The sequence below is a fragment of the Mesocricetus auratus genome, unplaced genomic scaffold (assembly GCF_017639785.1).
Source record: "Mesocricetus auratus isolate SY011 unplaced genomic scaffold, BCM_Maur_2.0 Super-Scaffold_100028, whole genome shotgun sequence".
Lineage (NCBI taxonomy): Eukaryota > Metazoa > Chordata > Mammalia > Rodentia > Cricetidae > Mesocricetus > Mesocricetus auratus.
This window is the reverse complement of record NW_024429209.1, coordinates 1178116-1192579: the sequence shown is the minus strand read 5'-3', so window position 1 is coordinate 1192579 and position 14464 is coordinate 1178116. Positions and strand designations below refer to the sequence as shown.

The 14464-nt window shown below is 43.7% G+C and overlaps 1 protein-coding gene across 2 annotated transcripts in view; it reads right to left on the bottom strand.

Annotated features, from left to right (window-relative positions):
• Positions 1–13782, bottom strand: part of Raly (RALY heterogeneous nuclear ribonucleoprotein) — a 73660-nt gene extending 59878 nt beyond the window's left edge. For both annotated transcript variants that reach the window (XM_021235636.2, XM_005084641.4), the window contains exon 1: positions 13651–13782. The gene's annotated coding sequence lies outside the window, so the exon portion shown is untranslated. The remainder of the gene's footprint in view (positions 1–13650) is intronic.
• Between the last annotated feature and the right edge of the window lie 682 nt (positions 13783–14464).

Below are 14464 nucleotides of genomic sequence, written 5' to 3'. Positions count from 1 at the left end.
CTTGAAACCTTGTACACACAGTAGAAGGAAACTGCTTCCACATAAACCTATAGCATGCATGCAACCTCACATATACCGCACAGACAGACACACAAACACACGAAAATTCCTGCTCTAAAAACATAGTTTGACTTAAAGATATGGGTGGACAATGACTTCTGAAAGGTTCCAACAACTGGCAAATGAAAACTTTTAAGTTTCTACAAAGCAAATAACTATCACAGTGAAGCAACAGTCTACAAAATGAGAAGTCTGCCAACTATACATTAAACAAAACTAGAATATATAAGAACTGCAAAAATTAAATACAAAAAAACCCCATCCAGTCAATAAATAAGCCAATGAACTGAATAAAGCTCTCAAATACAAAAGACCACTAAATATTTGAAAAAGTAATAACTATTCTTAGCCATCAGAGAAACAAAAGGTAACAAGTGTAAGGAGGATGTGGGGAAAGACAAGCCTGCTGGTGAAAATGTAAACTGGTGTACCCATCATGCAAGAGTCAGCATGGAGGTTCCATAAGGGGTGGGAAAAAAATTAAAAATAGAACCACCATGTGGCCAAGCTATATCACTCTTAGATATACACCCAAAGTTAACATAACATACTACAAACATACTTGAGCATCCATGTTTATTGTTGCACTACTAAAAATAGCCAGGAAATGGAACCAGCCTAACTGCTGATAGATGAATGGATAAAGAAAATGTGCTACATACACACAATGGAATTTTTTAAACTTATTTGTCTTGTTTTGTTTTTCAAGACAGGGTTTCTCTGTGTAACAGTCCGGCTGTTCTGGAACTTGCTTTGTAGACAGCGCTGGTCTTGAATTCACTAAGATCCACCTGCCTCTGCCTCTCAAGTGCTGGGATTAAAGGTGTGTACCACCACCACCACCACGCCACACAATAGAATTTTATTCAGTCACAAAAGAAAGGCAAAATCATAACATTTGCAGTAAAAATGGCTAAAACTGGAGATCATTACACTTATAAGTGAGACTCAAATAATCACATTTTATCTTATACAAAGACGGGTGTCTGTGTGTGTATGTGTGTGTGTGTGTGTGTGTGAGAGAGAGAGAGAGAGAGAGAGAGAGAGAGAGAGTTAAAAGTAAAAGGGAAGAGAAGAAAGAAAAAAATAGGGCCTTTGGGGGAAGAACAGGGACCAGTAAAAGGAGGGCAGAGAGCATAAGGAAAGACAGTAGGGAAGTGGGATAAGAACAAATTACAAAATACGTATGGAAATGAAATAATGAAACCCTTTCATTACTTTGTATACTAACAAACAAAAACCCTCTTCACATGTTACCAGTCACCATTGTAACATACATACCAGGGCTATCTCAGGGTCTAATTCAAAATAAAACATCACAGGTCAAAGACAACATATACTCAGGGCCTACCAACCCAGGGGCTGCCAGTTTTTAATCTCTGATCTAGAGAATAAGATACTGTGAAGAGATCTAAAAGGTTAAAGGAACTGTTTTCTCTCAAAGAGACTGCTTCTCTGAAGTTCACAAAAACTGTCCTCATGAGGTGCCATTCGGGGTCAACAGTCCCACCTAAATGTTTGCTACCCCTGGCAAACATTATTCTACTGCCTCTGGATTCCTTCAATATTTCACAAAAGCAAAAATACCTTTACTCAGCAAGAAAATATTAGTTATCCATGAAATAGTAACTCAATCCCAGGAAGGTTTAATGCTAGAAAAACATATGTTTTTTCTTTACCAGGTTTCCCTAGCTATATTTATGGTCACAGAAACAACCCCCCACCCACCCACCCACCCTCCCTCCCTCCCTCCCTCCCTCCCTCCCTCTCTCTCTCTCTCTCTCTCACACACACACACACACACACACACACAGGTTTATAGGACAACAGAATCTACCTCTTAGGGCTAAAATAGAACTAAAAATATTTTTAAAGGGCTTAGCACATAGCTTTGAGTATCAGGTCTACTAACACAAATACATGGTACCACACACGGCATAATTACAAAATAGGCACACAATTCACTGTAGCTATTAAAATGAAGGCAGATTCAGAACCCAGGCCAGATCTTTTACAAAAAATATTCGAATTGACCAGGAGCCTAATAACCCTCTGGTGAATGTCTCTAGTGGAAGCTCCAACACCCCCAGATTTTTTTAACGAATGCCCTACAGACACAGACTCAAGAGCTGACTAATGTTTAACATTAGGGAACAGCCAGGACCATCTATTCCCCCCCCCAACCAGGTAATTTAAGGTACATTTTCTAGTATTTGCTTATAGAACAAAGAAGAAAGGCTCTAAGACATGATCTATGTCCATGCCAGTGTTTAAAGTGATTTGGTAAAACTACAGAAAATAAACACCCAGCAAGGTTCCACTGGCAGGATAAAAGCTAACAAAGAAATGGTCATTTTTTTCCCCTGAGCAAATACACAAATAATAGGTGAGCTGAGAGACTAAAATCTTTAGGTGTCAGTGTTTGCTTTCCTCCTCTGCTTAAAAGAAAACGAACCCTCTACATACGTGGGAAGAAGGAATCTTAACTGAGAAAATAGCTACACAGACTGACCTGTAGGCAGTCTGTAAGGCATTGCCTTGATTGATGACTGAGGCAGGAGGGCCCAGCTCAATGGGGTGATGCCACTCTGTGCAGGTGGTCCTAGACAGAGAAGAAAGCAGGCTGGGGCTGAAGAGATGGTTCAGCAGTTAAAAGCACTTATTACTCTTGCAGAGGATCTGTGTTCAGTTCTCAGCACCCACACAGCAGTCCATAACCATCCTTCATTTTCTTCTGATCTCCATGCATACACATGGTACAAATACATATACACAAAACATAATATATTTGGTTTTTTGAGATGGGGTTTCTCTTTGTGTAGCCCTAGCTGTCCTGCAACTAAAAAGCAGAAAGGAAATCAGGCTGAGCAAACCATGAGAGCAAGCTGATAAGTTCCTCTGTGGACTCTGTATCAGTTCCTGCCTTCAGGTTCCTGTCCTGACTTCCTGGGTAATGGACTAGAAGCTGTAAAAGTAGAAGGAAAGAAAGGATTTCCTGTAACTGAGAATAAGTGTTTGCATGTTGCTTCTGGGTAGAGTCTGGGGAATATAGTCCAGAAACAGAAATACTGGCATTTAATCAGTTGTAAGCTGAGTCAGTCAGAATATTAGAAACGAGGAACATCTCAAACAACAGTCACTATCTTTATACTACAAAACCAAGACAGCTCAGACATTCAAGTATGTCTCTTGATTCTAGAGACTGGCTCAGATACTCTTGCTCACCACTACAGTCCAAAGACTTCCCTTTCTATAGAAACCCCTGCCAGTTACCTATTACATCTGACAAATGACTCATGGATTCTTCATATTAAAACTGCCTCACCATCTTACTTTCCTGTGTACTTTTAGTAACATTACCTAATTTTCCCCTTACATGGTAAGGAAAGCAAGATACAGAATATTAACCCCACCTTATAAAAGAGAAAACAAAGCTCAGTAAAGAAAAATTATTTCTCCAGTTTACTAGTGCCATGAAAGAGTAGACCTTCCTGTCCCAAGTTTTGTTGTCCAAGACACTACCTACCTCATTATCAGCTTTTTTTTATCTCCCCCACGGAGAATATAACGTCACTGAAGACAAAAGAGCACCTCAATGGGCTCTAGTTTGGCCGACTACCTTCAACATTATCACTCATCTTCAAGGGTTAGCAAAGGCATACTTCTTAAACTTTTTGAAAAAAAAGTATTAATTATTTTTAAAATTATTTTATTATTGTATTTTAGGAGTATTTTGCCTGTATGCTTGTGTACCACTTTCACACCTGGTGCCCACAGAGGCCAGAAGAGGGCACTGAATCCCCTGGAACTGAATTTACAGACAGCTGTGAACCGCATGTGGGTGGTGGGAATCAAACCAGGTCTTCTAGAAGAACAACAGTGTTCTTAACCACCAAGCTATCTCTTGGAGGAGTGGGGGCAGGGAGAAGAGAGAGTTCTAGACGCTGGTTCTCTCCTTTACATGGTGGCAATGGAATTTAGAATACCAGGTTTGTACAGTTACCCAATGAACTATCTCAAGAACCCACTTAGTCCTTTAAACCTCTCAGGCAAAGCTAAGTTGTTGGAAAAAAATCATGATCACAATACACTACCCTAAGTAACTTTTCTCCCTTAAGAGAAAGGAGTTCTTCAAGATGAAGGGAAACCTCCATGTTCCCTCCATTTCTGTTGGGGAAGTCCTGTGTATATGTCAATAAAGCACTGTTGGCCAATAGGGAACCAAGATAGGTGGGACTAGGAGTCCAGGAGGACTCTGGGTAGGAGAAACACAGGGAGTCACGATGTAGCCCGCCAGAGAAGTAAGATTTCCGGAACTTTTCTCCGGTAAGAGAAATACCTAGAACAATTATGGGATAAATACTTAAGTCAGAGCTAGCCAGTAAGAAACAAGCAAGGTCAACAGCTTCATAGTTAATACAGCATCTTGTGTGTTATTTGGGGACTACAACGCGGCAGAGCCCAGGTGGGGGAACCAAGCTGCTGGCAAGGAAAAGGCTCTCTCTACACATTTCTATTTCCATTTTTTTTAGGACTCCATGAAGCAAAGCAGTCAAAGAAGGCAATTACAGTGATGAGTGTTGAGAATCAGTTAGTAAACTGCAAATTAATCAAATTCCAAAAAAACACAACTCAAATTACTGCAAGCAAAACAGATTTATTTTATATCAAAAGAAAGTAGCAATTCAATATGAAACTTATTTCTCATTATTCTTATCTCAGAAGAAAGATAGTATTTGTGGAAGCCAGCCAAAGAAGTGATATAAGAATTAGAGAAGGTGTGAGGTAGATGACTGGACCCTAAACAAGACCAGTGTTCTCCCCTATGCTAATGGTCTTGACTTTACTTGCTAAGGACTGGACACATTGGACATAAAGACCAACAACTGGAAAACAGGCAGAAGAAAAGGAGAAGGGAAGAAAATACCAAAAACAAATCAATACATTAGAAGCCAAAAAACCAAAGCCTTTCATGGTGGTATTATCTACCAATTATGTTAATGCCAGTATGAACTTACAACTCAGGTACCTGGGCCAGAGAAGCAAAGGTAGGAATGGGATACAAATTGACATTGTTTTTTAATTGTATTTAAGGAGTGTGTGCAGTGTTCTCATCATAATGCCCATTGTCAAAGGACAATCTGCAGGGCTTGGCTCTTTTACACATGTGGACCCCAAGAATCAAACTTGGGTCATCAGGTTTAGTGGCAAATTTCTTTATCCAGTGAGCCATCTAGCTACCCCCTGATTTGTTTACCTGTTTCCCTCCCACTATTGAAAAATATCTGCAGATGGAAATCATGTCTCACGTGGCTGAAAAGATGGCTCAGAGGTTAAGAGCACTGGCTGCTCTTCCAAAGGTCCCAAGTTCAATTCCCAGCAACCACATGGTGACTCACAACCATCCATAATGAGATCTGGTGCCCTACTCTAGCCTGCAGGCACGCATGCAGGCAAAGCACCGTATAGATAGCATAATATAGAAAGCAATCATGTCTCACTTGGTTTCTATGTTCTCTACTAGGAGAATACACAGCAGGCACACAAACTGCTGCAATGACTACATGAGCACAGGGATGGGAGATAGGCTGTGGGGATTTCCAAACGTTACACCACCAAGGTAACACACCAACTCCACTTACAACCCTAGCTATAAAAGGGCCATTTTAATTGATGTGAAAATTAAGGTGAGATTTTAAGGTTTTAAGAAAAGTAATTCTTGTATTCCACTGACTCATGCACAGTCCTCATTATACTGACAGCACCATTCCTCAGTAATAGCCTACAACTATCTAGAAGAACAAGGTCCAAAGCCTGAAAATGGTCTGTCTGTGGAACAAGCTACATTTGACTTCTGAGTACCGTGTGATCAGACCTAACACAGGGAAAACCTAGACCTACAAAATGATGAGTTACAGAAATGACCCTACTGCTGGGCTTGCTTCCACTAGCACAAAGAATTACAAAGCAAACTAGACAAACAGATGAAGAAACACCATGCAAACATCACCTTTAACTAAGCTCACTAAAATTTTCAATAAATAGGAGACAGCTAAATACCAAATAAATGTCTCCAGGATGAAGAAAACCTGGCCAAAAACATTAAGCTGCTAAACTTGGCCTTCTGAAAGAGAATATGTATTTGGAGTAATGCAATCATTCTTGGCTTGACAAACTGAACTACTTATTCTCTATAGATGTCATTTCAAGGACCAGGTGTCTTGAAATAGGAGTACCTACTATATCGTAAGGCTAAAGCTCTGCAAAGACTCTTTGCTTGGGGTCTAGGCATGGTGGCACACACCTTTAATCTGAGCAATGAGGAGACAGAGAAAGATGGAACTCTGTGAGTTAGAGGCCAGCACACTCTGCCTAGTGAAGTCCAGGACAGCACTGTCTCAAAAACAACAACAACAGTTTTGGAGCTAGTATTTCCCATTCCTACTGTTTCTACTTTCCTTTCATTATGTGATTTTTCAGTTTGTCACATATTTAAATTTAATGTTCTATACAGTCTTACGTTCTCAAGTTTGTCCCACAGGACTTCAGCTCCAAGATTATAATGGAACTCAGCAGATAATTTGGTAAATTAACCTCATATTTTTTTCAGCAATCTGTCTACTCTTAAAAGGCAAGATCCATGTGTTTATAAAGTCAAACGCTTATCTGATGACCCCAGAATTTAACCCTCAGATATCTTCTAATGCTTTAGGTAAACCCCTTTCTCCTTCCAGAGAAAAATTCCTAAGCCACTTCCATATAACTGTAGTAGAAATATCATTTAAGATATCTATTTCAAGCCAGGCAGTGGTGGCACACACCTTTAATCCCAGCATCCAGGAGATAGAGGCAGGCAGATCTCTGTGAGTTACAGGACTGCCAAGGTTACACAGAGGAAATACTGTTGGGGTGGGGGGAATCTATTCTAGAACCAGCTAGATGGCTCAGCCAGTCAAAGTACCTGCAGTGCAGAGCCTGATGACATAGTCAGGGTGAAAGGAGACAATCAACTTCCAAAAGACCACCACACTTGAGCAGGACACACACGCCAATTGGCACACATATATCACACTCATATATATACACACAATAGTAAATAAAATTAAAAGATTATCTAGTACTATCACCTTGTTTCACAAAAGACTAAAATTCCAGTCTTAGGTAATTCTAACTAACTGAGTTCAGACAGCATCAAAGCCCATCAAATGATTTTTTAACCCTAATGGAGCTCACTAGACATGGTGAGGGGACTGCTAGATTTACATTTTCATCCACTCTCAACATTCCAAATACACACGCCCTCTGGGAAACCTATGTAACCAGCCACAACCCTGACTTCTTACCCTTCCATCCAGAGCAGGGCACAGTAGACAGCTTCAAGTATTCTTCTAAGAAATGGAAACTAGAAAAAGGGATCACATTTCATCTTCTTTTTTTTCCTCCCAGAAGGTACAGCACATGTTTTACTACAAAGGCAATTATGAAATGACAAGAAACTTAACACGGAAGAAAAGGAAGTGCCATGGAAACAATGAGAGAAGTTAGCAATGGTGCCTGGGCATAATCCTATGTATTTACCTAAGGAGAAAGAGGGAGGAGGAGTAGGAAGGGACCTCCAATCTTGTTCTGTCACCACTTCCTATCTCTAGTCTTTGGGCCTTTATAGACTCTCAGGAACCTCCTAGATTACTTTATGAAGAAAACAAGATCAGTGAATGAAAACAGCCTATTCTAGCCAACACACTTAGGATCAAAGAAACAGACCAGATAATCCTCAGGCTACTAATCATCCAATTTAAGACTCTCTCTACCCTAACTATCTGTGAACTGCATCCTGAACAAAGATTTCAAATTTTCCTTTTCTCTCCTTAACACAAAGCACTCATGTGAAAGCCCTCTTGCTATCTCCTCCCCTAACTCCTAACACTGCCAAAGATGTCTAGGAGGGAAATAACCTCTCCTGGATATATAGTTCCTAAATTATTTAGTCATAAAATGTTACTGCTAAAAGGGACCTTAGTTATTCAGATGAACAAACCTGAACATTTGCCACCAAATAGGAAGTCTCGAAATTGTATCCCTAATGAAAACAGTCCCTGATGCAGTCCCATCCTGTCCTGTCTTGTCCTGTCCTGCTCAATCCCACCATCCTCTCCCCTCCCCACCCTGTTGCTCTATCAAGTCATTAAGATTTGTTGCTCTTCTAGAAAGGGAGTTCTTTGAGCTCCTTTACTCATTTTTTTGGTTTTCTGGTGCCTAGCTAAGGTGACAATACTTATAGAGCAGCACACTGGAACACAAGAGAATGTTACAAAACGCTACCTAGAGAAAAGATTATCCTGGCTTACCAAAAGCAGTCTTTCTTTGCAGCTGTACAGAATCTACATGCCTAGAAACTAACATTTCTGTTTCCAAAACTAGTGTTTGCATCACTCAGTTTAGGCCAGTGGTTCTCAACTTCATAACACTTTGACCCTTTACTATAGTTCCTCATACTGTGGTGATCCCAACCATAAAATTACTTTCATTGCTACTTCATAACTAATTTTGCTTGAGTGGTATCTCAGTTCCTAATAATATTTCTGATGGTTGTGACCCACAGGTTTTGAAGTCATACTAATCCCCATTTCCCTTCACCAATGTCCCTAGCTCTGATACAGAACAGGTATCTATAATAGATTTTAATGAAAGCAGATAAATTCTCACCCTTCCCTTCTATACTCCCTGATTTGGTTCCCACATAAAACCTCATCTAGCCAGATGGTGGTGGTACATGCCTGTAATCCTAGCACTAGGGAGAAAAGAGACAGGTGGATTTCTATGAGTTCAAGGTCAGCCTCGTCTACCGAGTGAGTTCCGGGACAACCAGAGCTATTACACAGAGAAACCTTGCCTCGAAAAAACAAAACACACACACACACACACACACACACACACACACACACACACACACACACACACACACACACAAAAAAAAAAACCTCATCTATATAAGATTAAAATGTGCTTCTTTCCATACTCCCCATTCTAACAATCTTTTCTTATTACTTGGTTCTCTTTTTTCATATATACATACTCTATGGTTTCTGTCATCTGAAACACCAGACTCTCGGGCCAGTGATACTACACAAGGCTAACTGGTCTCTACGCACAGTGCTCTAGCTCTCAGTCTACTCGCCTAGAAATTACCAGAGACAGCCTCCAAAAGATGCAAAGTCACAGACCCCTTTATCTCAAGATAAGGGCCAATGTCCTTCACAGGGTCAGCAGTGCCCTTCTGTGAGCTAACTTCTATTCTGCCTACCTTGCCAGTCCTGTTATCACCACATCCACTCAGCTGAGACTTTACACTTGATCTGAGAATCTTGAGAAATTCATTTAATTCCCAAGATGCTTTCCTCACCTACAGGATGGCAATAATTTTAGCTACCTCTAAAGGAAGAAGCTAACAAATGTTAAATGCCTACAATTGTACCCAGTACAGTAAGTAAACAAAAGTCTCATATAACATCATTACCATTACTCTAGAATTACAGTTCTTTCTGCCTTGAATAGTCCTGTCTCTGCCTCTACTGTAGCTCCCCAAATTTCATTTTCCTGGCTTACGTTTAGCCCTAACAAACTTCTCCAAGGATGCCCTCTTGACCCAACAATGCTAGGTTAGACATCATCTCTCTATGCTTTCAAGGGCCTGTCCTTGTCACAACACTTCTCAGACTGTTCTAAGACAGTCTTAGCTACATAGTAAAACCCTTCCTCCAAAAAAAAAATTTGTTTTTTAATTCAGTAAATTAAAAAACTTTCCAATAATGAGGTGTCCATTGAAACAAGTAGACATCTGGAATGCTAAAAAGAAGTCTGGTCTAAATAGCAATGCAGACCAATCCAAGGTCTGGAGATGGCTCAATGGTTAAGAACACTAGCTACCCACCCTCCCTGGGGAAAGGAGGGGATATTGGAGGGGTTGGTGGGAGGGCATGGGAAGAGGGGAGGGGAAGGGAGAGGAACCTGGGTTTGACATGTGAAGCAACCTTGTTTCTAATTTAAATTTAAGTTTAAAAATAAAAATAAAAATAAAAAAAAAAAAGAGCACTAGCTACACTCCGGGGGACCTGGTTGACTCCCACCACCCACGTGGCAGCTCACAACTGTCTGAAACTTCAGTTAGTCTAGGGAATCTGACATCATCTTCTGGCCTCCTTGGGCACTGCACTACACATAGTACACAAACACATATGCAGACCGAACACCCATACACATAAAATAAAAACAAATCTATGCACGAACTCCATGTTCAATCTCAAGAACCACAAAAAAAGAGAGAAAATGGCACTTTATCAAACATACTATTCAACACACTGACTAGTATATAGGCAATGTAGGCTATCAGATTTTTAGAGAGCAGAACATAACCAAGTTCGTTGTCCTAGCCCCCATCTCTGGAACACTCCCTACTCTCCAAAGTCACATTACTATCAGAACAAAATTCCAGCCAACTTTCATAAATATAAAAATCTCACAAGACACAGAAACAGATTAACCAACGTGAATTTTGAAAGGCTCAATGTAACCCTAACCCCACCCTAACCACCTATTGCAGTGAGGATTCACAAGATTCTAAGACTCCAGACTCCAAACTCTAATCCTTTCTGTGTACCTTGATGCAAAGAGAGACACAAAAGGGGAGCTTGTCATTGAGGTAATTAATCCACCTAATCAGCTGACAAATTTAATCCAAGCTGCTGTCATAGTCTGCTACGCCTGATTACTACAGCTGTACACCCAAACCTGCAAAGACTATGGAGCAGTCTGGGTTCTAGTTCAAGGGTAGAAGGAAGATCTCCCTCTGAAAATACAGGGGCTAGTGTAATTCCAGAACTGGCTTCCAGCATTTAAGTTTCAACTGTAGTGTGGAGAAGGGGGCTTTGCCAGAGACACAACCAGGCCTGGATTCCTGCTCTAGGGATGTCATTCTCTGCTACAGATGAGAACTAGTATATCATTCTGCATTTATCCAACACTGAAATGAAGGCAGGTAATGCAAGCTTTGGCAATCGCAAAAGGACAACGATTGAATTATTTCATTTCACTGTGAAGGTTCTAGATTAGTCAAATTTACAGCAAACAGAATGGTGTTTGCCAGGAATCTTCAACAAGAAGTTAAGTGTTTGACTAGGAGTTTCAGTTAAAAAAGGTAAGGTAATTTGGGATATCAGCTGTACAACAACGAAAAGTATACTTACTCCCACAGAATTGCACTGTAAAATTGTTGCAATGCCAACTATTTAAAATATGACATACATGTATGACACAATTTCTGAAAGGATCTGATTTTACTGTTACTGTCTGCAGAGTGAATCCAGCATGGTCAATTACATGGCCCTAGGCAAGTGAGGTAATCTTTCTTTAAGCCTGTTTCTTCTATAAAGCAGGAATAATACTTAGTTCATAGATTGTTCCAAGGAATAAATGATATGGTCCACTAAAAATCTTCAGTCCTATGACTGATTAATAGATGTTAGCTATTATTACTGCAACAAACATTTTCAAAATCATTTTCTTGTCTCCACAGTACCCTATGAAACTTTACATGTAAGAAAACAGACTCAAAGGGCTACAAGGAATGACTTAGCTCCTTGTAGAAGTCAACACCAGTTAAATCCTGTGATCCCAAAGCAAATGTCCTAATCTGTCTATACTGCCTGACACATAAATCAAGCCCTTCACACTAAATTAGAAAACAGACAATACTGAGTACCTAAACCATTAGGAAACTAAAAGAAATGTGTTAACTTAAAATACAGACACCTGCTTTTTAGACATGAGGCACAGAAAGTGGCTCAGACTACAAAGTCTTTTGAGATGATCAATTGAGACTCCTGATCTTGAGGCCTGAGAAAGTAGTTTGTGTTCAACAAATAACAACATACTGTGGGGGGGGGTCGGCACTAGACTGGAAGGCTACCAGGAATTCTAGTAATCACCAAGGTAGTCTTCTTTAGACAACCTTCCCTTTCAAGGATCAGTTAAAAGCAAAGAATGGGTGGTCTATTGAGCCATCAAACTTGTTTATTCCACCACTACTAAATCTAGAATCTTAAGGGGGAAGCACAGCAAACCTACAGGTCAGAAGAACTAATGCAAACATGAGAGCCTCAAGACCCGGCCCTGTCTGATTTTACAGATGATCCCCACAACCAATATCAAACTCACTGCCGACAGAAAACAATTGCAAAGTTCATTTTGGTTCACTTTAACCCCTCTAGGCCTCATTGGGAAACAAAGAAAAGTAACACTATTTGAAGGCAGGGAGTTGAAGCACTTAACTTGAGCCGCCTACACCCCTGACCTTCCAACTAAGACCATGGAGAACACACACGACTTGAGGTGCAATAAAGCAGAAGGTGGACTTCGGTGAGGTCCTTAAGCTCAGAACTTCATTTAAGTTCAGAACTTAAGCTCAGAACTTCATTTAAGTTCGAGGCTCGGAGATCTCTGGATGTAGCTAATCACACCACCAGCAAATCAAATTAATCCTAATCACCTTTCCCTCAGAGTTCTGGTAGCAACAAAAGGGGATATGTGGCAGATAGGTCAATGTCTCAGGGAGGAACCGTTTCTTAACTATACGGTGTTCGTCCTAACGGTAAATCAAAATGCCCTCTGAACAAGAGATGACACATGCTCATATCAGGAAGCAAGCAACAGTTACTAACAGCTTTGCACTTCTAAGGCTATTTCATTTCTCTGCAACTAGATTTCTGCCCCTTTGAGTCGGGACAACTCTGGAAGACCGCTGCGGACATTAGGCGATACATCCACGAAGTCCCTGGGTCAGCCTAACCGAACGTCACCTGTTGGCATGTAACGCTTCTGTCATGTACTAACTCCCTTCCTGAATTCACTAACATCCTTCGAGGCTGCGTCCCTTCTTGACCCCATTTCACCCAAGAGAAAACTGAGGCTCGGCCGCTAAGAGGACTAGAGCAAGGTGTGGGACCCAGTCCCGGTTCGAGGGCTGGTCGTCCCCAGGTGACAACGACCAAAGGATAGGCAAGGGTGGCGGGCGAGGCTCTCGAACCAGCGCGGGGGAGGACCAGTTTTGCGCGCCTAAGAGAACCCAAAGAGCTGGCCCGAGATGGAAAGCCGGAAAAAGTCCGGGTGGCCCCGACCAAGGCCAGGGCCAGGCCCCAGCCCGCCCGAGGCCTCCCGGGCGCAACCTCCGCTCCTCCCCTCGCCGGTCGGGGCGGGGCGCGAGCACAAAAGACTCCAACTTCCGAGCGGGCGCCGGCCCACCCCCAACTCCTGGCCCCGGCCCGGCCTGCTGACCAGAGGCAAGCTGCGAACGCCAGGCGGCCAAGAGCGAGCGCGGGTAGCCCCGGGCAAGGCTCCCCGGGGCGGCGGGCCTGGAAGGGGAAGCTCAGAGGGAGGGCGCCGAGAGTTACTCCGGCTCCCAGGACTGCAGGCACAGCCGGAAAAAAAAATAGTTTCTAAAAATAGGCAACGGCCCGCCTGAGGAGCTGAGCCACGAAAAGGCACAAGGAACAGCCCGCCCGCACTCCTCCGGAGCGGCCCGCGGCCCCCACTCACCCGCGCTGAGATCTGGAGGAAGCCGCGCGGCGCGGAAGGCGACGGCGCGGCCGCTCTCGGAGGGCGGGCGGGAGGGAGGGAGAGGCGGCCCCGGCCGCCGCGTGAGGAGCCGGAGCACACGCGCGACAGTCGCGACCGCTTCCGCCCCCTCAGCTTCCCTCGGCTCCGCGCCCCGCGCCGCTCGCGCGCCCCGCCGCACTGACAGAGGCGCGAGCCCCGCAGCCACGAGTCCTTCTCTCGGCCGCCACCACTCGGGCGCGCGCGGGGAGGGGAGGGAAAGACAGGCCTCCGCACACGGCCTGCCCGCCGCCTCGCCTCCGGCCCGCTTCTCGTCTGCGTCCTCCTGGGCGGACCGTGCCACCGGAGCCGCCCGCCACCCGAGCACTCAACCCTCAGCGCCGCCCTGCCCCGGCCCGGCTCTCCAAACGCGTGGGCTCCCTGCGCACCCCTGCGCCTGGCTTTGGAAAGCTCCAGAGCTTCGGCGCGGAGAGGAGGAGGGCGGGCCCGGGGCGGGGCCTGACGGGAGGAGGGGCGGAGGTAGCTGGCTGGGCTGAGGGAGAGGAGCTTGAGGCTTCCACCCGCGGGGAGCTGAAAGCGGAGCGGGGGGTCCCCGGGACGACGGACCGGACCACCCTGGGGAGGAGCAGGCTGAGGGCGGAGCCGACGGGAGAGCGTGCCCAGAGGAGGAGACTTAGGGCCGGGCGGGGGCCTAGGGACGCGGAGGCGGTGCTAAGAGAAACCCAGAAGCCGCGAGGTTCCCGCGGGCCTGAAGGAGGTGGGCCTGGAAGCAGAGCGAGCTGGAGTGGGTGTGAGG